This window comes from Ostrinia nubilalis, chromosome 19 (genome assembly GCF_963855985.1).
Source record: "Ostrinia nubilalis chromosome 19, ilOstNubi1.1, whole genome shotgun sequence".
In the NCBI taxonomy this organism is placed as follows: Eukaryota; Metazoa; Arthropoda; class Insecta; order Lepidoptera; family Crambidae; genus Ostrinia; species Ostrinia nubilalis.
Genome location: NC_087106.1, coordinates 2,718,420 through 2,746,014, shown reverse-complemented (window position 1 = coordinate 2,746,014; position 27,595 = coordinate 2,718,420). Strand labels below are relative to the sequence as shown.

General features: G+C 36.0%; 1 protein-coding gene across 1 annotated transcript in view; it reads right to left on the bottom strand.

Annotated features, from left to right (window-relative positions):
* LOC135081062 (helicostatins) overlaps positions 1–17,891 on the bottom strand; it is a 70,638-nt gene extending 52,747 nt beyond the window's left edge. The window contains exon 1 of the mRNA XM_063975785.1: positions 17,802–17,891. The gene's annotated coding sequence lies outside the window, so the exon portion shown is untranslated. The remainder of the gene's footprint in view (positions 1–17,801) is intronic.
* Positions 17,892–27,595: the final 9,704 nt, after the last annotated feature.

Below are 27,595 nucleotides of genomic sequence, written 5' to 3'. Positions count from 1 at the left end.
AAACGTAATAACTTTTAAACTAAGCGGTATATGCTGATAAAATAAAAACAGTAATAATGCTAAATAATAGGCGATACTAAATAAATACATAAAATACACAAATAAGGCCAACAAATGATAAAAAATGATATTTTTTGAAAAAAATCTGCTTTTAAATTCGTATTTTTTTGGTTATTTGATAAATTTCTCCAAAAAATGCCCCTATAACCGGTGGTTTTTATTACTTTGTATTATTCTCTATCGTATTACCTTCGTAAAACCAAAAACCGCATGTCTCTATCCCTATCACAACGTTTGCAATGATCGTTTGAACTAAGCCTCTCCGGGCGCGCCGTTCAACGCTTCGTTAACAACGAAACTGAAAATGGCTCTAGATTTGTAATTTTGATAAAGACAAGTTAGATTTCAAATAAAAACAAAAGATTTCGAAGTAAAATAAGCATTTTAGTTAAAATTAAAATTGTCTCTAACTGTAGCGAAGAATAATGTTGTGGCAGGCCTTTGTTCAAACGATCATAGCAAATGTTGTGATAGGGATAGAGACATGCGATTTTTGGTTTTACAAAGATAATACGATAGAAAATAATACAAAGTAATAAAAACCACCTGCCATAGGGGCATCTTTTGGAAAAAATTATCAAATAACCAAAAAAACACGAATTTAAAAGCAGATTTTTTTCAAAATATCATTTGTTATTATTTGTTGGCATTTTTTGTGTATTTTATGTATTTTTTTAGTATTGCCTGTTATTTAGCATTATTACTGTTTTTATTTTATCAGGATATACCTCTTAGTTTAAAAGTTATTACGTTTTCTTTACAATAAGTAATTGGAAGAAAAAAAAATCTATAAAAAATTAAAAAAAAATCTCAAAAATTTTTTGACCTCTTTTTTGTCGATAAAAATAGGTCTAGTTTCATCTATTTTCATATGTACACTTTAACGTGACTCACACTGTATAAAGATATTTCTTCCAGCCATAACATTGTAAATAGTCCAAATTACTACTATATACTTAGATACAATCTCAAAAACACAAGACATACTGAAAACTTAGTAATATCTTCCTTGAATCGCTCCAGTTGTAAAAGTAATATAACTGCAATTCGGGCTTTGGAGCATGTGTTCTCTGTTTGTAAATTGAACATTGGAGTTTTGTCATAAAATGTAACATTACACGGATTACTTTGGTGACAATTACTTAGTTAAAACTATTACTATTTGTACAAGAGAATTGTTACAGAGCTAAAATCTTTCCTAGTCTGTGAAGTTTGGAATTTATAGATCGTTTCATCCACGAAGACGCGCCCCACCAATTTTTGGTCGAGGGAAGCGCGGGGTGCGGGGAGTTTGATGCGAGCAATTTCAACTCAAAGGTGACTGACTGAATGACTTACTGACTGACTGACATAGTGATCTATCAACGCACAGCCCAAATCACTGGACGGATCGGGCTGGGCATGCAGGTAGATGTTATGACGTAGGCATCCGCTAAGAAAGGATTTTACGAAACTCCACCCATAAGGGGGTAAAACGGGATCCACGCGTACGAAGTCGCGGGCGGCCGCTAGTTACCAAATATAACCTTTTTGGTTCAATATCATTTAATATTCAGAGCTAATACTGTTTTGAACTAACCAATGTGTAGGGTCTTTCCCAGGGCGATGATAAAACGTGCCTGCTTAGGGCCAGTACTGCAGTATTCAATTTTGATGGTTTCGATTATGTTTTGTGATAGTAACTAATAAAAACAATATAAAAACGTCAATGTCACGAGACTCTCTCGGTATGAAAACGGTTAAAGTAATGTATAAGTAATTTTATTAATATTCTGAGAGTGGAAGTGTTTTTAATATTTGAATTTGGATAGATTTTTTTACTCCTTCACGAAAGAACGGATGGATAAAAAAAGCACATAGGCTATAATTAAACATAGGTACGTAGGTAAACGAGTAAGACAAAGTCACGGATAAAACTTAGTAATCTATTTTTATCAAGCTCTACTGACTGTATGAACCATTTCGAAGTGCGAAATCACTTTTTTATAAGTCTATGAAATAAACACACCACTCGATGATATACTGACACTGTGACACATTATTATGGGCTCAATGGCTCATCTGTAGCGTCCTGTATAGCTCATTTGTAGCGTCCAGTGTAGCTCGCCTGTAATACCTTAAAAGAATTCCAACCTTTCCAATCCTTCATTTGCCCAGTTATAAAATGCAGCTAAGAATGTTACAATTCCTCATTTTCCTGCGTTAATCCCGGATTAAGCAGGAAATCACCTTCCTGTATAAAGGTCTGGGGATCGCCCACGGATATTACGAAGGTTTCTAACCTTTTTCTAAGACGGCTAATTGGGTAGATGTGATTAGGTGGGATATTTCGAAGTTTGGAGGATTTGGCGTAATCCTTTCTCAATCACGTTGAGCTTGAAGAATGGGAAGGTAGATGAAGTGTAAAATGCTGGAAGATTAAGGAGATAGATAATGCTTTGTTTAACGTATTAATTAACGCCTTTTATACTTTGTAACTACTTAATAAAGGCTAAAAATAAACAAATTTTTGTTAGGACGTCCACCCACAAGGTGGATCGACGACCTCGTAAAGGTAGCAGGAAGGCGCCGTCAATATGGAAACCATTGGGGGAGGCCTATGTTCAGCAGTGGACGTCCTGTGGCTGAAATGATGATGATGAAGAGTTTGGTCTTTGATCTTCACAAAAAGTATAATTAGACTAGAAATACTTACTCATAAATTAACTACTAGTAGAGCAAAATTAAATTGTATTTTCTATTTCTGTAACCTGAGGTAACAACTACATATTTTGAAATAAGAAGTAGGTAACTCCAGTTACATTTTTTCAGGATTTTTTACTACTCAGATTGCGACATTGCTGGAATCGTTAAAATTCATACGACATAAATATCAGAAGCCGCTAAGTAGCTACGTGTTTCTTCCACGAAACCCTAAAAGCAAAAATATCTTTTTATGACATGTCTTTTCGAATGGGTTTGAAAAAATACGAGTATTTTGGGATTACGTGTCGAGATTTTATAGTTTACTAGTGACTGCCCGCGACTTCGTACGCGTGGATCCCGTTTTACCCACTTAGAGGTTGAATTTTGCAAAATCCCGTCTTAGTTAGCACCTACGTTCTAATAGAAACTTGAGACTCCTGCACTTGTAGTTTCTGAGATTTCGTGATGAGTGAGTCAGTATATACCTTTTGCTTTTATATGTAATAGATTTTCTTCACAATTTTATAATGTTGCGATTAATGCTTATCAAGAATGATAATGTTACAACAACAACACACTTACGTTAACAAACGAACTTATTTGATGGACAAACATTAAACCTAACGTTCGTCGAGTTCAGTTCAGTTTCGCCAATATGACGTCCACTGCTGGATAAAGGCCTCCCTCAAGAATTTCCAGAACGTTATAAGAATATGATTCCTAGGTCAGAACAAAGTAAAAGCTATCCATAAACAAAGACAGAAGAAGAACAAGATTAAAGCAGTGAGCTATTCGGTCATACGAACTCTTTCTAAAAACCTTTATGGAACACCACCACACAACCCTCACTCACCACACACCACACGTTTTAAATTGTTACGTCTTTTGTAACATTAATTAGCTATTATTAGAGAAAAATACATTATATTAACTGTTGAATTATGTTAGTTTAGAAGCATTTTTTGCGTTACTACCGGTCTAAGAGGTGGAGACCTGTCTTGTATTAAGGTTGTCTCAACCCATAGCAAGCACCAGTCTTCACAGTAAATATTGTTGTAAAATGCGTTTGTTTTTTTTTATCCACAACGAGGGAGCTCTTGGCTTGTATCTCACCTGATGGTAAGTGATGATCAGGCCGAAGGTGGAAGCGAGCTTCACCGGGAATCCTTATGTACTTGTAATTGAAAACTTGTGAAGAATTTTTTTATAACCTTTAGGAAAGGCTTCCTTTTAACCAACTTTTGTAATAAAGAACACTCTCATTACACCATCAGCAAGGCCTTGGCAGAGCTCATACAAATGATTACGTCTAATGAGGCCAAATGTGCCTTTATTATACCTTTATATGACTCCCTAAAGCGCACGCTTAGTCTGATAAATGATAATGAAAAAGTTTACACATCACGTGATTCTAAATAACCTGATATGTTAAAATAAACGGGGCAAAAATAAATATTAGTGTTAATTGTGAATACAGTATTAATTGTCGGCCGTTTGGTGTAGTGCTTCAGAACGGACTACTATGCCGAGAGGTCCCGGGTTCGATTCCCGGGCGGGTAGAAATTGAAATGTCATCATTTTAATAAATTCATATTAATAAAGTAATTTACAAATTGAAATGATGAGTTAATAAAGTAATTTACAAAAAAGAAGGATGTTTATATCCGTTGTCTAGGGCCCATAGTACAAGCTTTGCTTAGTTTGGGACTAGAAGTGTAGTGTAAAATGTCCTAGGATATTTATTTATTTTATTTTTTATTTCATTGTGAAGACCCAAAGAAACAATCAACGTATACCTACTCATATATATCTAGTGAATAGATGCATTTAGACAACTAAGCAAAAATGTCTTAAAACTTATTACGTTGAGAAAAGCTGCAGCTAAGACCAGCAATATAAAGAAAGTAATTTGCTGATATGCCATCTTTATTTTGTAAATGGAGTCTTCAAGTGCTATTATGTAAATTAGATCACATTTCTTCAAGAATATTAGTAACTAGCAGCCGCCCGCAACTTTGTATGTCTACCCTATAAGGAACCTACCTGCCAAATTTCAAGTTTTTAGGTGTTATAGTTTCTGAGATTTCGTGATAAGTGAGTCAGTCAGTGACCTTTCGCTTTTATGTTTAAAGATTTATGCAATACACGTAGTCCGTTAGCTCCTAGTGGTAAGCTAAGTATGCTTGTGTCACGAGTGGGCTCACCACAATAGTCGAGCGCGGGGTTCGAACCCGCATTCCTCGGATCTAGAGTCGGCCAGTCCGACCCCTTCACCGTTCGGCTACCGTGGCTTCATAGGCAAACTATTGTAGTATCCTATGCTAAAATAAGTAAATATGTTTGAAAGACTTTTTTTTAAATATCCTTGGACATTCTACACTGCGCCGCTAGCCCCAAACTAAGCAAAGCTTGTACTATGGGTACTCGACAACGAATATACTTATTATACGGATACTTAAAGACTTTTTTTGTAAATACATACATAGAAAACACCCAGACCCGTCACGGAAATTAAAATTCATTATTTCAATTTCTGCCAGGCCGGGAATCGAACCCGGGACCTCTCGGCATAGTAGTCCGTTCTGAACCACTACACTAAATGGCCGACTTTTGGAAAAAAAATAACTTGGCAAATAAATATTTAGCAAATCGTCAGTCTAACTACACTTGCTATTTTTTTTATCAAATTAGATAAGGGTCAAAGGTTACAGCCATATTAATGCCACTATGTGACCAATATAGAGACTCGGGTGGTAGGGATAGCGTGGGATTATTTCCTTAATATAGAAGGGTACAAATATGTAACCAAAATACCAGACAAACATAAGATGGAGCATGCTTATGGGTAACTCAGTAGTACCTACTTATAGATATAGTAAATATTTATAACTTTACTAGCTTTCCGCCCGCGGCTTAGTCCGCGTGGAATTTTGTCTGTCACAGAAAAAGTTTATCGCGCGCGTCCCAGTTTCAAAAACCGGGTAAAAACTATCCTATGTCCTTTCCCGGGACTCAAACTATCTCTATGCCAAATTTCATCAAAATCGGTTCAGTGGTTTAGGCTTGAAAGCAAGACGAGAGAGTTACTTTAGCATTTATAATATTAGTATAGAATAGATTTACTTTGGGACTAAGTAGCAACGTATAAAGTTGACTAATGCCCGTTTTCACAATCAATCCATAATTTTTAAGTGATCCCTATGCAAACAAAATGCCTGTTATGTGTTACCATAGGGATCACTTAAAAATTAGGGATCGATGGTGAAATCTGGCATAAGAAGGATAAAGTTAAGTATTTTATTTAGTCGTAAGGCTAAATAAAAAACCCTAGTAAAACAATAGTAGCAATTTAATATTGTTTGATAGAAAAAAGCACATTAACCTAATCATTGTGTAGCATCTTATCCTACTTGTATTATGAGTAATTTAGCAAAAGAAATGTAGAGCCCCAAACATAACTAATACATGCTAATGTACGTAATGATAACTTTGAATTTTCAAGGACAAATCATTGAAAGTCAACTTTTCCTTGAAAGAGTTTTTATAACTTCTCTACACGAGTATCTACTAGTAGATACAATATCGCGTCTTCATACAAAACTTTCTTACTCGTGCATATGAAAGACACGTGAATGTTTGTTCTAAGGCTTTCCTCCAGACTTGAGACTCCACTGAATGGATATTGATATTAATATCGTCTCTATTCTATACAATATTTTTCATTAAAAGACAGGCTTAGTAAAGAACAGGCAACTGCATATTGAGGCAACTTGTGCAGTTTTAATAGGTGCTATTTCGGAACGACAATCTTTAAGATTACTGTTCTTTCGCTTCAGCCAAATGACGTCCACTGCTGGACAAAGGCCTCTCCCAAGGTTTTCCACAATGAACGGTCCTGCGCTGCCCGCATCCAGGTTCTTCCCGCGACCATTACAAGATCGTCGGTCCACCTAGTAGGAGGCCTGCCCACGCTACGTCTTCCAGCCCGTGGTTGCCACTCAAGAACTTTTCTGCCCCAACGGCCATCGTCTCTATGAGCGTTCCCCGCCCACTGCCACTTGATTTTAGCAATTCTGCGAGCTATGTGGTCACTTTGGTTCTCCTGCGGATCTCCTCATTTCTAATTCGATCACGCAGGGAAGAGTAGGTACTGTACAAGTTACATTTTTTGTAACTTAAACCACGATAGTTTATCGGAATATCACTACTACTGACTCACTCACTTATCAGTATCACGAAATCACAGAAACTACAAGTGCTAGGAGTCTCAAATTTTGCATGGGGTTCCTTTTGGAACGTAGGTGCTCACTAAGATGGGATTTTGCTAAGGGGATAAAATGGGATCCAGTCAATCAAGTCGCGGGCGGCCGCTATTCCTACTACTATTATAAATGCGAAAGTTTGTATGGATGTCTGGATGTCAACATGTCTGTTACTCTTTCACGCAAAAACTACTGAACGGATTTTGATTAAACTTTTCATCATTATAGTTTATGACCCAGAATAACATACGAGTATAGGCTATAATTTATGTAGATCTGTGACAAACTAAATTTCACGCGGGTGAAGCCGCGGGCAAAAGCTAGTTACCTATAAAACAAAGTCGCTTTCCTGTTTATCTCTAAAATGGTGGGGGACAATGGGAGTATTTTTTTAAGAGAACAGGAATTTATTTATTTATTTAAATCGAAATGCACGTGGGAAAAGTGGGAAAATTTCTGGAAAAGCTACTAAATTAATTAACTCTAGTAATTGGCCCACGGCAAATATCTTAAGACTAGGGATGTCATGGATATGTAATTTCGGTTATGGATACGGTTAGGAATATAGGAATAATATTATACCGGTTTCGGTTCGGTAATTTCAATTTTAAAATAATTAAAAGATTTGACTTTCATTTATAGACTATAAATAGTAATTTATTTTGATTTTACAATCGGACAAATAAATATTATTATGAATGATTAGGTAAAACATGATGTTATGCCAGAGAGAAACATAAAGAATTTAGACTCTGTCTGCTTACATCCGAAACTATTCGAAATTCTTGAATTGGTTACGAATGTTCTATTATTTCGGATATCCGAAAGTTTCGGTTACGGCTACGGATATCCATAGTATCCCTGCTCAAGACTGACAGCTGACGATTTAATTTATTGATAAAGCAATCAAAGGCGAATGAAAATTAGTTGTAATTAACTGCTTAAATTATGTTCCCCGAATCACACCAACTGCGCCATTTCCCTGTCGTTGTAAAGTTATTTCTAATTAATTTTCTGATTAAGTTATACTCGTATAACTTGCCGAACAATTAACTCACGTAAAATCTTAAACTTGTTAGAACAAAGGTACCTGTTATGTCATAAAAGCCAAGCATAAAAGGCATGTGTAAGGAGATTTCAATGAACGTAGTTAGGACTTGAAGAACTAGAACTTATCACTCGTAACTACAAGTTTGATCTGGCACTTTTAGTAAACCACACTTTTAAATATAAATAAACTAGCGGCCGCCCGCGACTTCGTACGCGTGGATCCCGTTTTACCCCCTTCCCGCTTTTCTGTTGAAATTTTTCCTGAATTTTCTTTCCTATAAACCTCACGGAGCCCGAGACCTTTCCAACGAATGCAAAACCGTGGAAATCGGTTCGTGCGTTCTGGAGTTATAGCGTCAGGGAGGAAAACCCGACTTATTTTTATATAGAAGAGATAAACAAAAAATTCATTGCACTTGAAAACGCGGAACGCGGGTTCGGTCCACGCCGCCGCTCGACTATTGTGGTGAGCTCACTCGTGCTCGTGATACAAGCATACATATTATTTAGTGTAATAACAAATTACTAATAAACTTTAAAATATATATGTATATCGTATCTAGCCACTACGTTAGAATTAAAAACTTTGTCTTCTGCATAAAAAGCTTGGAAATAAATTAATAAATGAAAAATTGGTTTTTCTGCAGGCAAAACGGATCGTAACGTCATGTGGCTATCAGGCTGTCACCCAGCTGTCAGATTCAAGCCTGTCGACTAACGCTACGAATTCTACCGCGAACACACATTTCCAAATTAACTTGTTAATTTACTGTTAAAACAATTTGAGCTCACGGTGATTTTAAATTTAACAGCGCTTTTCACTAATTTAAACAATTTACGGTGTTTTTTTTTTACGTATTCCCAGTTTTACTTGTGATGAATGTAGATATTTATGCGTAAACGATGCACAGTCACGTATACAGGGTGGAAACGATAAGTGATCTCACTAGATAATTTCTAAAGCATACAAAATATCGTAAAGTGGTTACTGATCCTGAGAGTACTTCACGAGCTCTATTTATTATGTAACCTATTATAGGTACTGTTTGATAGAGCTCGTGAAGCACTTTCTGGATCAGTAACCCGTTTTTCGATATCTTGTATAGCTTCGAAATAATCGAGTGAGATCACTTATCGTTTCCACCCTGTATTAACGCACTAAAATATGACGTATTTTCTCAATGAATTTTAAACTTGATACCTTTAGTAGCGACCGAGGAGAGTTATTGTGACTGTCGATTTTTTGGAACTTATTAACTACCTACTAGCAAGCTCGTAACAGTGCGTGTTTTAAAATTTTTGTCTCGAGTTAAAAAAGTTAACAGGTTTCCAAAATTCGACAATGTCACAACTCTCCTCGGTCTCCACTGAGTTTTAGTGAGGTTTTGTACTAATAATGTACTCAAAGTATATCCAGTTTTTAGTGGTCAAAGAGGTACGTTTGTGATTTGTACCCAGAGATTGGGTGATATCACCTCTTTACGTCATATCCCCCAAAATAATGGAATTTCCTGCCACAAAATTGGTTTCCATTCTTAAAGATCCACGGTGGATGTATTTGGTAAATAAAATCTCAGTAAATCCATAATGGATCTTATGAAATAGAAGGACAATTTCTGGGTAGACTTACATCCGTATTCACAAACATTACTACGAGGTCTCACAGTGCGCGTGGACGCACAGTGTGACACACGAACCAATCACAGAGCTTTATTCAACGCTATGCGTTCGATTTGCTGCTTCACTTAAGCAAGCATCGTTTGTGAATACGGGCGTTAGGCTGTTTTTTAACCGTGACTTTAACCATAAGCGATGTTTTTGTATGGAGTTTGACAGACTTTTGACATTTGTTAAAATAAGATGGTGCAACTCGGCCTTGTGGTATCAATTACAGTTCATGTTCTGAAGTCATGACGTCATTGAAGTCAAAGTTCAAAAACCAAATCTTATCAAATAAAAGTTTAGTGCCGATAAAAAACGTGCGTTTCACGGAATAATGACGTCCCAATAAAATTGTTTACTTGATCGGAGCACGCCAGGAATGAGCGATGAGTTCGTAAAGATTCCATGATAATACGTAATTGGGGTGTCTTCTAGATGGACTGATGACGGTACGTCAAGCTAAGGGCTCGTTCCCACGGCAATCTAACTTTACGGGATCCAGTAAAATGCAGGATTTCGAAAAAGTGGACTATCATGTGAACACACATTATGTGTTTGGAATTCGAGTTACATCGATTTTTTGCGGGACACTACAAACGAGAAACGGGAAATGTTCATGTGAATGTTAATATGAATACACGGGAATATTACTAAATGCAAAAAACATGTTCTGCAAAAAACAGTTCCTGCAAAAACCTGGATGTCTTCGTTGGAACAAGCCCTAAGACTGTAGCATCTTATAGTTGTAATAGGTAATATTGCAATGTGAATGTATACTTTCATGTGCTGGCGACTCTATGTAAAACATAAACTGCAGTATGTAACTGTGAGTAAAAATCTACACTGGTACATTCTTTATAAACCAAAGATCAGGTTTTAAAATCGTTAAAATGTTAATTTAGTTAAAAATTTAGGCTTAATACAAAAAATTAAACGCCCGTTGAACACTTGTTTACATTGTCATATTTAGTATGGAAATGTCATTTTAAGCAAAGCAATGTTCAACGTGTGCTTAATTTTAATTGTAATAAGGCCTTATAAGCTTTTTTAAATTTGGATAAAATTAATTTTAAATGTTTTAAGTAAATAATATAATCCATTTCTTCTATTACGATTTGAGCGCCATTTCCACAAATGGATAGCTGAACTAACTTTGTATGGAGTTTTCATTCTTTGAAGGTAGGAAACAAATAACAAACAATGACAAGTCGAAGTCGAGCTTTGTTATACATACTGTTTGTAAAGGTGCTATCTCACCTCATTGCATCAGGAGCATTGATCAGTAACATTTCATATTCGATTTTTTCATAATCGTCTCCCTGAATGTCGTGTTGATCTCCGCATTTCTATATTTTAATTGTAATAGAACGCGAAAGTTTAACATTTTCTAGGATTTAACATTTCAGATTTGATCATCATTATTGTATTAAGTACAAGTTGCGCAGTTGTCTCTTCTCTCGCCAATAAATATTACTGGTAATGCTCTGTTCGCCTTTCTCACTGATGCATGTTCGTGCAACATTACATGCAAATACTCCAGGTGATAGAGCGCCTTTATTCACTGTTCTAGTCGAGTCAATAGAAACGTTAAACATTTTTCATTTCCTATTCCAGATCTCTTATTGGAGTCAAAAGTACTAAACATTTTTCATTTCTAAATCGTTTTCCAGATCTCCTAAGGATCTCCAAAGACGACATGATGCGCGAGACGGGTGGACGGATTCGATCAAACTTCGCTTCATATGTTAAACTTTTCCTATTTAAAACTCTGTTTATCGTATGCATGATGTTTTTCTTTATGTTGAAGTCCGCGCGTGTTCTTTTTAAAGATGCGTTGGTAGAATCCAAGATGACACACGATTATTAGTTTTTATAAACAGTTTATGTATTACCTACACACCTCGCTTTATACTTAATATTTACAATCTTTTACATAACTTGCACTATTTAATAATGTTTTGCTACTTAATTTTTGAAACTAACATACCTCTGAAATTCATGCCCATTCATTATTGATTAGGGCTTTTACATTATGGGTTTGAAATTATATTTTCCGCTTTAAGAAATCAAATAAAGCGCACTAAAGCTTAAAAAGTAGAGACTTATGACGTCACAGACGTCACTAGGTTGAAAGAAATGTAGCATGCCGTAACTTCAACGCTTCAGCTTCATAAAAATAAGTGTTTGATTGAGAAAAAAAAATATCAGCCACTCCCTGTGCTAACGTAAACGCTTTCAAATTCAAATTCAAGTATTCTTTTTATGTCCAGTTGCTTCCACTTGGCATACAACGACTCGGTTTCCTATGATGGCAGCAAAAAGGGTCTAAGTGTGCGCAGCCCCAAAACAGTTTAATTAGGCAAACCTTTTTGACAATTGCCCGATCGATACAACTATCAAATTACTGACTTGTCAAACGTCAAATACCGATCGCATGTTTACACAATGGAATTACAATCTAGTAGCTTTTAATCATCAAAGTGGCATGGTGTTTGACTGCTGCAAGTCAACGAATAAATCATAGAAGAATCATCAATCAAGTTCACTACTGAAAATAGCTGGTCAATGACTTTCAGCAACCTTGACAAGGTTATACATACATCCATTTGGCAGGCGGTCTTTATTTATTTACCAGGATTAGGTGTCAATTTAATGACGTCATGATGGTGGTCTTAAATACCAAAGATGTCAAAAATTAGTTTTGTCAGCCATGTTAGGCTCTACAAAGATAGAATAAAAGTAGATGGTATTCTATTAGAATTTGATAATATAGTGAAGTAATCAGGTACCACTTTATTCAAATTAGGTAGGTATACATAGTCCGAAGATGAAATTGTGGACCTCCATGAAAAATCAAAATCAATCAAAATAAAAAAAAAAATATTCAGTTTAAACCACAAGTGGCACTTATACAGGGTGTTAGGTAAATGGGTATATGAGCCGACACTAGCCCATGTTAACATAGGCATATAAATGGTATGGTGAAGTCAGAAATTTGATATCATGATTTTATTTTTTTTTATTTTCATACAAAATAAATAAATCTATATACTCTTTATGTATAATAAATAGTACATAAAGAGTACATAAAGTACACCGAAGGCAATTGGACCTGGCTCAGTCTACGTTATAAGGAGAGATCCTTGCAACACCGGTTTTCAGCCATGGTTTTCAGGGGGTGCTTCTATGATTTGTACTTTAGCTGTACAAATGTCATTTCCAAATTCCACCATGAACGATAATGGTTAATATCGTGGATATAGAACTTAATACACATAGCTTAATAACAGTAATTGCCTAGGTCAATGACTGTCGAATCATCATGACATGGAAGAAACGGTAATGGTCAGATTAATCGTCCATTTAAACTATTTTTGTAATAAATAATGTAAAGTTAAACTTCTCCTATTGTTATTTATTTTAAGGTGAGTATAGACTAGAGCATTTTTTCGAGCATTTGTATGTAATGTGAATGTAAAATAACCTTTGTGGTTTAGTGGTAAGACCACCTGCTTCAGACGCAGAGGTCCCGGGTTCGATTCCCAGTGGGGGCAGATTTTTCTGTTCGGTTTGGTTGGTGGTAGGGCTTATTCTAAGTCCACCTGGCTAGCTACCACCATCTTACCTAAGTCTGTCGCCATAACAACAATGTTAACAGCATTGTTGTGTTCCGGCAGTTAGAGGTAAGATAGCCAGTTCCTCTGTGGTTGAGGATTCCGGGTGAAGCTCGCTTCCACCTTCGGCCTGATCGTCACTTACCATGTGACCACCACCACCACTTATGATCGTTGTAGATAAAAAAAAAAATGAAACGTTCTTGCGAATGGTTAATACAGGTAAAAAGTACGACGTTTGGTTCGTGATAGGACACTAGATATTTCATAGAGCGGCTCGTTGTTCTGTTACAAGCAAATGCTCTGGTCTATACTCACCTTTAGGCATTATAGACTTTTGACATAACTTATTAGAAGTACCAAAATAGCTTATTTTACATTAGACTGATTTATGGCTACAATGACCTAACCAAAGAACACACACTTGTTACGTTCCGATTTGTGGATCCACCTGGGAATGGAACCTAGTACCCTACAGAAATTCAAACTTTCCAACAAGTAAAAGATACCATAGAATGTTAATTAATGTTTAGCAGTTAGTAAAATCTCAAAAAAGCAACAAATACCTACATGTAAGTACTTCTGCATAAAGTGCATTGAAAAAAGTGAAGTTTTTTTAATTCATAACAAGGCAGGTATTTGACCACAATCGCACCTGGTGTTAAGTGGGATGCAGTCTAGGATGGTAAATATCTGCCCTGTAAGTGCCTATTCACTCTCGCCTTAAAAAGGCCCGGATTATAGTCTTCAGGAAAGACAGCAGGCGGCGAATTCCAGTTCCTAGCTATCTAACTAGATACTACCTAAATCTCAAATACAAATTCTATTCTAGTTTTATTGTAAGTATAGTTAAAATGTCCTCTCACACTACAGAACTTTTATTTCTTTTCACCGTACATTAAGCTTTGTCAATAAATCTCTCTATATGACCCTTAATTGACATCGTCCCATTTTTCTCCAAGAAACCCACAATCGTAGAAACTGACATATTACAGGCCCTATGAAGGCTTATGTGGACATAATATATTTATTGTACAGCGAATTTGCTCGATTGTAATGATATTTATGACATTGGAATAGGTCTTCTTTTTATTTATTTATTTTAGGACTACAGACAACATAACAGTATTAAATTCAAGTTCTTTATCGGCCGTTTGGTGTAGTGGTTCAGAACAGACTGTGCCGAGAGGTCCCGGGCTCGAATCCCGGCCGGGCAGAAATTGAAACGATGAATTTTAATTTCTGCGACGGATCTGGGTGTTTTCTTTGTATATTATGTATGTATGTATTTACAAAAAAAAAGTATTTAAGTATGTTTATCCGTTATCTTGTACCCATAGTACAAGCTTTGCTTACTTAGTTTGGGGCTAGCGGCGCAGTGTAAAATGTCCAAGGATTTATTTATTTATTAGTATATGTAGGTCTTTCTCAAGGCACTTATGCCTACACGTCTCAAATTATAGCTTTGTTCTACCACCACTTCGGGACAACATATCGGCTGGTGCCAAGAAGAAGTGGCGGAAGAAACTGATGCCCATTTCGCCATCAATCCGTAATTTTAAGTGACCCCTATGGTAACTCATAACAGGCATTTTGTTTTCATAGGGGTCCCATAAATTAGGGATTGATGGTGAAAACAGGCATAGTCTCCTTATTTGTACCAGACCGTTATGGATCTTGCACAAGCATTTACCTATAGCCTCTGTCCTATAATAGTTTCGTTTGTTTAGACTGTATAGAATAGTATAGTTTTTATTGGCGGCTAAGCTGTAGATCCTAGCTACATAGGAGTTGCAATAGAACGAACGGGGGATGTAATTTCGTAGCTAGTCCCATAGATAGATTTGATTTGACATGGTAATCATAATTTATGACATGCATCTTTATGTAAAAATTATATTACCCGTACAATTATCCATTTTGGACCTTTCTGTAAAACTAAGCATGCATTTCTTCTGATAATGAATAAATAAATAAGAGACGCAAATTGACTGTTTATATGAGTAGCGTTAAAAAAAAGGTTTCTAAAAACGTGTTTCTATGGCCAATGTAAAACTCTTTTTATAGGAGCATAATACAACTTTTACCACCACAAAGGCAGTTTGCAAAGGTACCCCATTTCTATACACACAAAGGTGATTCGTAATAAAAGAAATGAAGAAAAAGCGTAATTAAAATATTGCCTAGGCTTTTAAAGGGATTTTTCCCTTAAAAAAGGATTAATTAATTTCTTAATAAAGACTTTTATGTGTTTTGTGAAACTGATTGGATTTTGAAACGTTATTTAAAATGTTCTTTCTGACTGCAAAATTGGAGAAATGTTTTTGACAGATTTTTATTGGTTATTTTTGTATAGATTTATTACTAATCTTTTATTTGTGTTTGTAATTATTTATATTGATTATTCACATTTAATTTGACGATTGAAAATCTCTTTTACACTCTCCAAACTGTTTCAGAAAGATGAGACTTGATTAGGATTTATGAAAATGTGCACTAAAGTACGTAACATTTTTCGTCCTTATCACTTTATACGATTTTTTTTAAATATAAATATTATTACTCAGGTACCCATTTTAAAAGGAAACTAGCCTTTACTGTGATATGAATTTATTGACTGTCAAGCTGTAGATCCTCTCTACGTTATAAAAAGTTCTATAAAAAGTCCTAGTTTTTACCACTGCTTTGGAACAGGTGCATCAGTAGAAGAAGCAGCGCAAGAAACTTCACTGTTGTTTGGAAAAATCAACATGCGTTTGGAAAGAAATAAACAATAAAAATATAGATACAGTAGAGCGCCGATTATCCGAATCGGTCCTAAGCATAATATAAAAATCAGAACCAAGTAATTTTTGATTATTTTTGTTGTAACAAGATGGAACTTGCTAGAGTCCAGGTATATTTCAAATTCAAATTCAAATTGTTTATTTGCCTACTAAGTGTACATTAAAGGTCTTATCACTAATACATGTGTGCTTATTACTTAGTTACCTAGTTAAGGCATTGCAAAGGTTTGATGGGAGGGCTACATTATTTATTTTTTTTCAACTAAACGTTATTGTAGAACTGTAAATATAGCTATTAAAGTTTATTATATGTGTGACAGTCGTTTTTAACACGCTTTTTCTTTATTACCAGTCTATGTCCGATTTATCCGAATTTTCGATTATTCGAATCGACCCCGGTCCCAATTAATTCGGATAATCGGCGCTCTACTGTACTTTAGAAGATAAAAAATGCTTTAAAAGGTTTTCGCTTATTCTTGTTGGTATGTGATAAGTTGAGTTCATTATTACCGTTTTAACATTGCGTGTTACCCGTCGATTATGATAATATGAAACAGGGAATTAACATTATCGTTCTTAGTTGTACTCCGCAGAATATGAGAGTAAATTGTAAACACTTATCACGTTGTAATAGATGCTATATTTAAATAAAAATTTATAATTCTCATACTGACGAGTGTACTGTAATAATTTTTCAGTTGTTGGTTTTTAAACTACGAGTATAGGTACATGACATTGAGACAGACACTCAATAAAATTGTTTAATATGTTGCTATGGCCCATACAATGTTTTTTTTTTTGTGGCAACCAGACTAAGGCATTCCTTGACATTTCATGTGAAAATTATAGATAACTTAGAAAATTCTTATTGTAAAAGAAAAAAACGTGGACACAGTATTTCCGTGATCAGGCTTCAAGACACCATTGATCCAAATTTTCAAGCACATACCTATCAAATCAAATAATTTATTTGTAAGGCATAGGTGAAGGAATTCAGGTAGTTCTTTTAATTTTAACATAAAAAAATATGATTTTTAACTTTCCGTAGCGTTCCGATTCAACTAAAATATAAAAATGTCGCGATGAGACCCGTGTTTCTCTATTTTAATCAAAATTTTCTGTAAAAAACTATGAAATATTTTACAAATAAGCAAATTAACTTTCAAAGCTTCTTGGAGTTTTGATTTCACAAGTTTTTTGAACTGTTAAAACACTCACTGGCTTAAAAATTTCGTCGGAAAGTATTTGTGCGATACTTTGTAAGTTCGCGTTTGATTCCGTTTGGAATTTGCTTTTGCGCGGTTTTGAAAACTTTTTCAGTTTCAAATGTATTTTATACAAAGAAGAGTTTAGTTATAAAATTAAATAATTTGTTTTGTTCAGATTAACTACCTAAAGTTTGTAAAAATCCAGTGAATTTTTAGTTTCTTTATAATATTTAAAGTACACTTCGTACAAGTTTTAAATAAGTTCAAGATATTGTAAGACATAAAACTTTTTGTCGTCAAATATATCAACAATTTATCAATTTACAATTATTATCTACGTAAGTTAAATAATTTTCTAATAATTTCATCAATTTTCAACCACTTTTAATAAAAAATTAACATAAAAACCCAAATAAAAATTTTCCCACCACAAAAAAACCTATTTCAAAATTATTGAAATTTTCAAAAACTTACCTGAAAAGCTCGATAGTAAAGCCTGCCGCACACTGACACTAGACACAGCGCCCACTTACCGCTCACTGAGCTTTTGCCGCCCGCGTCGAGCTTTTATACTCCGCCCAGTAGGCGTAAGGCGGGCGGAGACAACGATGTTCGTTGTTTAACGTGTGAATGAAGTTTGCATGTTTTTTTATGGGATTTGTGCAGTGGTTTGTGTAGAGTTTTATTAGTTGATAATTGTTACAAATAATACAAATTCTAATAATAATAAAGTAATATTACAACCCATAGGTTGAATGATTACAATTAGTAGAAATAATTTTGTCTCACTAACGAGTAAGTTTTGTGTTTTTGAATATAAATGTATAATTATTATTTAATTGTTCTGGCTATTGGACAACTTGTGAATTACCTACCTACATAAAATTTGTTAATTTCTCATGTAAGTGACTGTAAGGTTTTTAATGAGAAATAATTTTTCTTTAAACCTAATTATTCACTCGATACAAAAACAGTACTATTTTGCACCGCCTACTAAAATTCTCTGTTTTGCCTAAGGTTAGCTGGAAGAGAATGCCACATGGCATTAAGTTCGCCTTTTTGTACTGCTTTTTTGTGTGTGCAATAAAGTTTTTAAATAAAATAAAGAAATAAAAACTTACACAAATAAAATCATTCAAAATGTCACAACTTTTGCCTCATTACTAACTAAGAATGTTAAAAATAATTGTTACGCTAATTGATATAGGTTTTTTCCAATAAGTACCTACACATAAACCCAATATCCTAATTATTTAATGATGTAATGAATGCTTTTGATGATAGGGATCTGATGATCCTTGAGTTTTCTTAAAGTGGCACTTTCCATGAGACCTCATGCCTCTCATACGAACTTCTTGAGAAAATGTGAAGTGACATCACTCTGTTTTGTTTCATTTGCTTACACACTCATGTGAAGTACGTTCATAAACACTCAATGGTAAATTAATCCTCAATATTCGCATTAGCAATTAACTAAAAAACAAATACACCATAAAAGAATATCTAGACGATAAAATTCATTAGCGATGTACCTAACTAAACTATAACTTTCTATCTATAAAAAGAAGCCTCCTCTCCTATACATAGATTTTAAGTTTGCAGCGCCCAACAAGGTCCTTAATGATCTCTAAATATAATATATTATATGTATATTATGTAACACCTAAATGTACTATTAAGGAAGCAATAAACATATTGAGTATTAAAGAAAATGAAACAAAACTTTGAAATACAATGTTTTACTTTCCCGCCAGAATAGTTGGAACAAAATTATACTGTATGTGGATATGTGGTACAACCGAAAACTTATGGGACTATTTGTGCTATTTGACACCATTCCCCAATAATTCGAAATCACAACTTTTTAAAAAGGACACGCCCGTATTCACAAACGTTACTATGAGGTCTCACAGTGCGCGTGGACGCACAGGGTGACACACGAACCAATCACAGAGCTCTATTAAACGCTGTGCGATCGAATTGCTGCTTCACTTAAGCAAGCATCGTTTGTGAATACGGGCGTTAGTTTCATTCTGGTATTAAAATCTTAGTTAATTTTAAATTACCTTTAAATTAAGATTTTTGGTTGCAGTGGTAATTGAAAAAAAAAAATGTTTAATTGAATTGACAAAATAGGGACGTCACTTGCTTGTATTGCCATACAAAATCTATGACGGAGTCTCGTTTTGACAGTTTTAAAAAGTACGGCAATTGATTGATGGTATCAAATCGTTTATTGACTATGCACTTTTGTTGTAATATCGCACTTATTTCAACTGAATAAGATACGAAATACGGTATACAGTAATATTGTTGGTAAGCAGATACTTCAAAATATCAAACCGTGTGGTAATGACATCTGATACCGTAATAAAGGAAGCGATTAAATATTATGTAATCTCGTTAATTAGTAGCTTCCTGAATTGTAATAATTTGTGCTGGTAGCTTCATTTTGTTTAATATAAGTGTATTTAATGCACACAAATATTTAAAGAATTTACGGGGTTGTTTGTAGAAAGTAGGTAAGTTAATCTTTCGAACTGATGAACGATTTTGAGAAAAAAAAAATCACTTTTCCTGGGTTTTCTAGCATAGATACGGGACTATTCCCACCTCTCGTTCCCACCACTGCAACTCCTGTGTAGCCAGGATCTACAGCTTGACCGCCACAAAAACCCAACCAATGAAGGTCAAGTTTGTCCCGGGGGAAAGTTAAACTGTCATTGGACCCGCAACGAAATTAATCAGAAGAACATAGGAGGAGTTCGAAATTAAGGTTCGACTTCCCTCCATTGCAAAGCGGATGACAGGTGACAAACAAAGGTTTAAAAACCTTTAAGAAAAAGATTATGCACCACGGACAATAAATTAAATTAAGGGGGCCTATCTTATGAGCAATTAGCAACTACCTGCCAATAATATTTTTCACAAAATCGCTTAAAAGCACGGAAATTTTTCCTTGTCGCGACAAGATCGGTGTAATAAATTGCGGAAACAGATGTATGTTGTATTGAATTAAGCATTATATCACGTTCATGTTTCCAAAGATCACACTCCCACAAGATATGATGGGCAGACTGCTCATGACAGACATCATCAGTGGAACACTCGCAAAAAGGAGACGGAACTAGTTTGAATTCGTGAAGTTTATGTTTAAAGTTGCCATGTCCCGTGAGGAACTGCGACGAGCAATGGTCGATTTCTAACCATCGCCTAGTTAGACGTTCGCGTACATTCGGGAAGAATTTATATAAGTGACGTCCTTTGACTGACGTATCCCATCTTTTTTGCCATTCATTAAGTAAATCTTCTTCAACGACTTCTCGGGAATCAAATAATCGACTTATTTTAGAACGATCGCGGCTATTTAAGAAATCGGAGGTTATATTTTCCCTTGATGTGAAGTGCATAGCCGCACGCTTTTGTACCTCTAAGTCGACCGGCAGTACACCAGCCAGGACTGGCAGAGCCTCCGTGCTCACAGTTCTGTAAGCTTTGCAAAGAAAAATCAATGCAAGGCGTTGACTTTGGAGTAGTTTCCGTCGAGCGGCTCCTATAGTAGCTCTGTCAGCCCAAACTGGTGCACCATAGCAAATGGAGCTTAAATAAGTGGCCGAATATATTACTCGGAGGATTTTAAACGTTAGACCCCACGTCGAGGTTGAAATGTGACTTAAGGCATAAAAGTTCTTTTTAGCTTTTTCACCGATCTGTTTAATGTGCTCGACAAAACTAAAGTTTTTCTCTAAAATTAGTCCGAGATAGCAAACAGATTCCCGTTTTTTAACAGTTATTTCATTGAATTTAATGCGAGGCAAAACTTTAAGATTACCTTTTAATAGAAGCTGATAAGTTTTGTGAGGGGCAAACTGCAAACGATTCCTGTCTCCCCATTGAGATATTAAATTCAAGCATGTATCCGCTAGATTTTCAAGCTTTGATCTAGTGTCAGCCTCTATTAAAAGGAGACCGTCATCAGCGTACCCGGTTAACGAACAGCCTTCGGGTAGTGGTAATGCTAGAAAATCATCGAAACCCAAATTCCAAAGGTAGGGCCCTAGGACCGATCCTTGGGGACAGCCGCGCGTGAGCACCTTTGATTCAGCATGATGGCCGAGTTTTAATTTAGTTGTACCGTTACAAAAGTACGAGTGCAGTAGTGAATATATATTACTATAGCATCCACGAACTTTCAGTTTTAAGAGCAGGATCGGCCACCAAGCATTGTCGAAGGCACCTGAAATATCGAGGAATATTCCTACAACGTACTTTGCCACCGAGGACGTAACTTTTTGTCTAACAGATATTACTGCATCTGCAGTAGACTTCCCGGCGGTGAAGCCAAACTGCTGCTCGTGAAAAATTGGACCACCCGGTAGCAAACGCGGCACTACTAATCGCTCCAACAGTTTACCTAATGAGGGAAGTAATGTAATAGGTCGGTACGATTTAGGATCTTCGGGCGGTTTGTCACCTCCCTTTGGTATAATTTTAATAAATCCGCGACGCCATATACTCGGAAACACGCCCTCCGAGATACAACGAGTGAAAACATTAAGAATATCCGTTCCGGCTGTTTTACACGCTGCTTTAATCATTTTATTTGATATTTTATCTTCGCCCGATGCTTTGTTTAAGGGTAAACTATTTACTATATCGTAAAACTCATCAAGGCTAGGAATAGAAGACACAGGCGACTCAGGCAGCACCGCAATAGCATTTCTGACGTCCCGATGATAATCGTTATCGTCAGCCACACTATCGTCGGGTATAAGCGCGTTAAGAAGAGCACCTGTTGTTTCCTCTACACCCACCGTATGAGTGTTGTTAATTTTTATGTTAGAAATATAAGCAATATCTAATTTACGGTTAGCTTTGAATTCATGATATATCGGAGACCACGGACCCTCTTTTTCTAATCTCTCGACTGTTTTCCGCAGTAACACGCCCTTGGCTTTAGTTACAGCAGCTCGATAATGGGACCTGGCAACCCTCAAAGAACATAAAGCATTTTCATATGCATCCCCAGTAACATTTGCCTTTCGAAGTATGTTAAGCTTACGGCGAGCCCGGCGAAACCTCTTCCTAATTTCTACCAGCGATTCATTCCACCAATCACATCTACGTACACCTCTAGTTGGAGCGCGACCAATCGCAACATCTGCACAATACGTAAAAGTATCGGACATAATTTCTGCACTATCAGTCGCGCTCAGGTCGGCACGAGTAAAATCTTTGGCATGAGACGCAAAAAGAGTACTGAAAAAAGCCCAGTCGGCCCCACGACATTTATATCTATAGTTGTTGTTGCACTCATGAACTGTGTCTTGTCGCGACATTGGTTTAAACTCGTACACTATCAAGCGATGATCACTACAAGACGCGTCGGGGAGGACACGCCACCTATCCAGCTGGACGTCTGCGCTAGAAAGCGTGACGTCAATATAAGACTCGCCCGTTGGGCTACTGTAGGTTGGTGGTGCATTAGGGGTGTTGTGAATAACTAAGTTCATTTCAGCTATGAAGTCTTCCACGGCTGAGCGACGCTCCACATCAGTCGAGCGGAGCTTGCCGTGCCAAAGTGGAGATGACGCATTCGCGTCAACTCCAATGATAACCCTACGCCCTGTTAGGGACTGTAATACAAAGCGTAGGTGGTGTAGATGAGGCCCAACCGGGTCAGAATATTGAAAGTAACAACTCACGACAAATATGGAGAAGGATGGGGAGGATACTTCCGCAACAGCGCAATGCGACGAAGAAAGGTTGGCAATAGACGTTATTGTGAGTGTAGACGCGCGTGACACATAGATACCGGCGCGTGCACTGTTATTAATTTGAATAGTTTTGCAGCGCACGCCGACACGCTGATATTGTTCTTGTACTAACACGAAATCTAAGTTGTATTCTACAATAAGTCTGTCCAACTCCAACGTAGCAATTTTATCGTTATGGAGGTTTAATTGGCCTATGGAGACTTTAGCCATAAACAGTATTTAATATTAGTTGTTCTAATTTTGCCTTATAACTCGGACAGTCGGGCGAACCGCTTAAATGGTCGTTTGGTTTTTTAAAACGTTTACATGCCGCGCAAACTGGCTTAAAGTCTTTGGCGGTATTTTTAATACAATCTTTCGTATCGTGGGCCTCGGCGCAATACCCACAACAGCTAGATTTTTCCGTACAAAATAGCATAGATAGGAGACCAAGGTAGGTATATTTTTAGGTGTTGGTAGGTAGTTTTATTTATTTTGTAACAGTAAAATTTTTGGCTCAGGCGAAGACGCGGGAAAAAACTAGTTTTAAAATAAGAGTACTGAATGAACATCAATTTTCTAACAAAGCTTGATCTGAAAGTAGTTTTCAGGAACTTATCTGTTACACTGCAACTTTTGGCTTCAGATGTCGCTGAAAGATATGTCTGTCTACCTATATTATTATTTTCAGGAACCAGTAAAACGGTCAGCTTAATCATCTTCCGAATACTTAAAGTATTTGTTAATTAATATTTATAATTATTTACTACTACATCGATATTGAAATAAGTTCGCAACTCGTCTTGGTTACAATTGGAATTAGGTTGTGTTGTCAAATTTTTGGCAACTGGGTGTCACAAAATATTTAACGATAGGTCATCAAAAAAGTGCCGCTTGTAAAAGTGAATAAACTACGAAACTGACGTCACACTACGTCACAAGTGCTACTAGTGACCGTGACGTCATCACAGGGCGTAGGTGGCGCGCTCTATCGCGATCAGCTTCCGTTGGGGCTCGAGTAGGTATGATGGATATGGATGGATAGATGTAGCTGACTTATACCTCAGAATAAAACCTGCATGCACAGTTAACAGTTAGGTATAACTAAAATGTCAAAAATGAGACTTTAATTATGAGCTTTTGAAGAGTTTTTGCAAACTAACTCTTGTGAACGCTACAATGTAACCTTGTTGGTGATCAAATAATATATAAAATCTTTTTTGATATCATTGTCCGGTACACATATTATTATAATATTTTGTTGTATTTGATATATTTTTCTATTTATGTTTAAAATACTTTTTAAAGATTAAACTTACTACTGCTTCGGGATAAAATAGTTTGGGCCAGTGCTGTTGTAGAGCAATAAACTCAAATCTAGTAAGTATATGAGTATTGAGTATAGATAATACTCGTAGCTTTGCTTGGGTAATTGTTACGGTAGTTATCAGTGATATGGTTGAAACTCAAGGATTTTTAGGTTATGTAAAGGTACTTATAGGTATGTTTTAGATTGTTGAATTTTGAGCGTAAAATCTAAGATATTCATTTTTGATCTCATGACGTTACAATTCACCCAAGTACGGTTGGCTAAGCTCCAAATAATCGCAACATCAGGTTCAGGGAATCCAGCTTCTTAAAGGTTTTTGCGGGAAACCTTAATGAAGAAACTTATTTGCAACCTGATCTTTAGAAGGTCAGCTAATTATAAATTTGCTGACACTTTAAGTACTAGAATGAAGGAATAGGAATTTTATAGCCACGATAGCCGAACGGTGAAGGGGTCGGACTGGCCGACTTGAGATCCGAGGAACGCGGGTTCGAATCCCACCGGCGCGCCGCTCGACTATTGTGGTGAGCCCACTCGTAACACAAGCTTATTAGCTTACCACGAGGGGCTAACGGGACTATTAGCAATTTGCAAGCAATTTGTGCGATACAAGTCTTTAGAAAATATCTATATATAGCCCGACCAGGAACATAAAAACCCTCGCCATGTTGCGGAAAACTAATGGTACTAATTTCTTTTAATGGCAACAGTAACTGAAAACTTCATTGACATGTCACCTTGCATGTCAGTCTATTGCTGTCAAAGTGTAAACAAACTTTATTTTAAATGTGCGCAATTGATTTTGTGAATTAAATTGCTAAAATCTTTTAATAGTCGTGAAAGAAAAGTGGTTCACAATGTGTTAAAGTATTTGTCGAAGAGAAATACTAAGGGTTCGGACAATATTTCCATTAAATAATGTTTCCGACAAAGGTTGTCAAATTGACTGACATATTTATCGCATAGTACAGTCCACTATGAAAATTAGCTGTGGTTTGTTTCAACTACCTATTTTAAAAAAAATTGTCACTTTCTAAGTGTTGAATTTTATGGAATTGGGAAAGAAGTACCGAGTTTGAAGCGTTCATGAGCAAACATTGCAGTTGAATATTCAAGTTCTGAATTTGATTATTGATGAATAACAAAATAAATCGATTGATGGTTTCATTTAATTTATTTAAACCAGGTTACCTATAATAATATTTTTTCGTTAATTTATGAAAATATCAAATTAGCCCGTAATCCTGAATCCTGATACATAAAGTTAGCCTATTAATTTAACACAGGTAGGTACGACTGTACTCAGTGTTGCACTATCAAATGCAATTGACGCGCCTCTATGCCAGGGTTTTTATGTTCCTGGTCAGGCTATACAAATCATAATTTAAGTTCTAAGTTCTAACACTAATAGTACCTACTAAAACTTTTCAGGAAAGCAAAGATTATTTAAAATTTATGATTGCTATGAATTGCGGATTAAGGTTGGATCCCTAACCAATTTGTCTATTTAGGTAATGGTTTTTCCGTGAATAGTCTAGTATTTAAGTTAAGTACTCTTCTATCTGGGGCAAAGATTAGAGATAGCTCAAATTTGGTAGATACTTATACCTGACCGATTTAACTATTTAAAATTGGTGTACTAAATGTTTTTGAGTTATATTAACCCGACTTTGTTTTGTGTACATTATTTAGAGAAAAAATAGAGTAAGAAGAAGATGTACATAAGAAATTAGATGGATAATTAGGTAAAATCACTGTCGTGGCATTAAGATCATGATATTATCATCATTTCAGCCACAGGACGTCCAATGCTGAACATAGGCCTCCCCCAATGATTTCCACATCGCCCGGTTGGTAGCGGCCTGCTTCCAGCGCCTTCCTGCTACCTTTATAAGGTGGATAATTACACTAATTGGAGACCTTCAAGTCTCACTTTGTAGTATTTCACACTTTGTAGTATTTCACACTTTGTAGTATATGAAAATAAATTAGAATGAACTTCAATCTATATTTATCTCAGGAAATTGAATGAAATCAGAAACCTTATTTTGCAAAGCCCGCGGCATTCCGGACCTCGTGTTTCACTCTATTAAGAGGTGAAGGTTGAAAACTATACAATCGTTGATAGGTACTTCTTGATATTACTTTAAATAGAGAGGTACTTTGATATCTTCGTGTAATTCGTTTCGGTCTGTATTTCATATTAAACGTCTTATCTTAACTTTATGTACATAAAGAGCATTCGCTTAGTTCAAAACTAGCGGGCCTGTGACTGCGTACGCGTGGATCCCGTTTTTCCCCCGTAGGGGTTGAATTTTGCAAAATCCCGTCTTAGTGAACACCTACGTTCTAAATGGAATCATGCAAAATTTGGGACTCCTCCTAGCACTTGTAGTTTCTGAGATTTCGTGATGAAGTGAGTCAGTCAATCAGTGACCTTTCACTTTTGTAGATATAGATAGATGCTTCGCCTCATTTCTGCTTGACCAGTGTTTAACTGCTAGAGAAGGCCTGCTGGCATTCTTTAGATACAAACTCTCTCTCATTTACTAATAAAAATAAAAAAGCATTTGTTGCCACACATTCATTTTAAATTTCGACCGGTCCGACCGAGGTGGACCGACGACATCGTAAAGGTAGCAGGGAAGCGCTGGATGCAGGCCGCTACCAATCGATCAACGTGGAAAGCATTAGGGGAGGCCTATGTTCAGCAGTGGACGTCCTATGGCTGAAATGATGATGATGATGATGAGTCATTTTAAATTGTGTTTTCTAAGGATTATTTTTGGGCCTACAACAAACGTTAACAATCAACATTATTTTATTTCACTAATCGTTAGATAGGCCACACACAGCTTTATTGGCTCTTAGGAAAGCAAAAAAATTGTTATGGCTCTATTAATTAATTAAATTGTGATTTGATCGCTAATTTAGGTACGTTGACCTAATTATTTGGAATTTTTGATTGAACCTTTCTTTCCCAAGTATGTTAACAATTCCTAAACGTAAAAGGTTCATCTTGTAAATATATATAACACAAATATGAATGTATTATGATAAATCAATATTTAAATAATCAAGAACAAGGGATGTATTGAAAAAGCACGAATATTACAGCGTTATCTGACGTATGGGAATGTACTTTGTGAATTTTTATGACTTCCTCGATTGGTACGCTAATA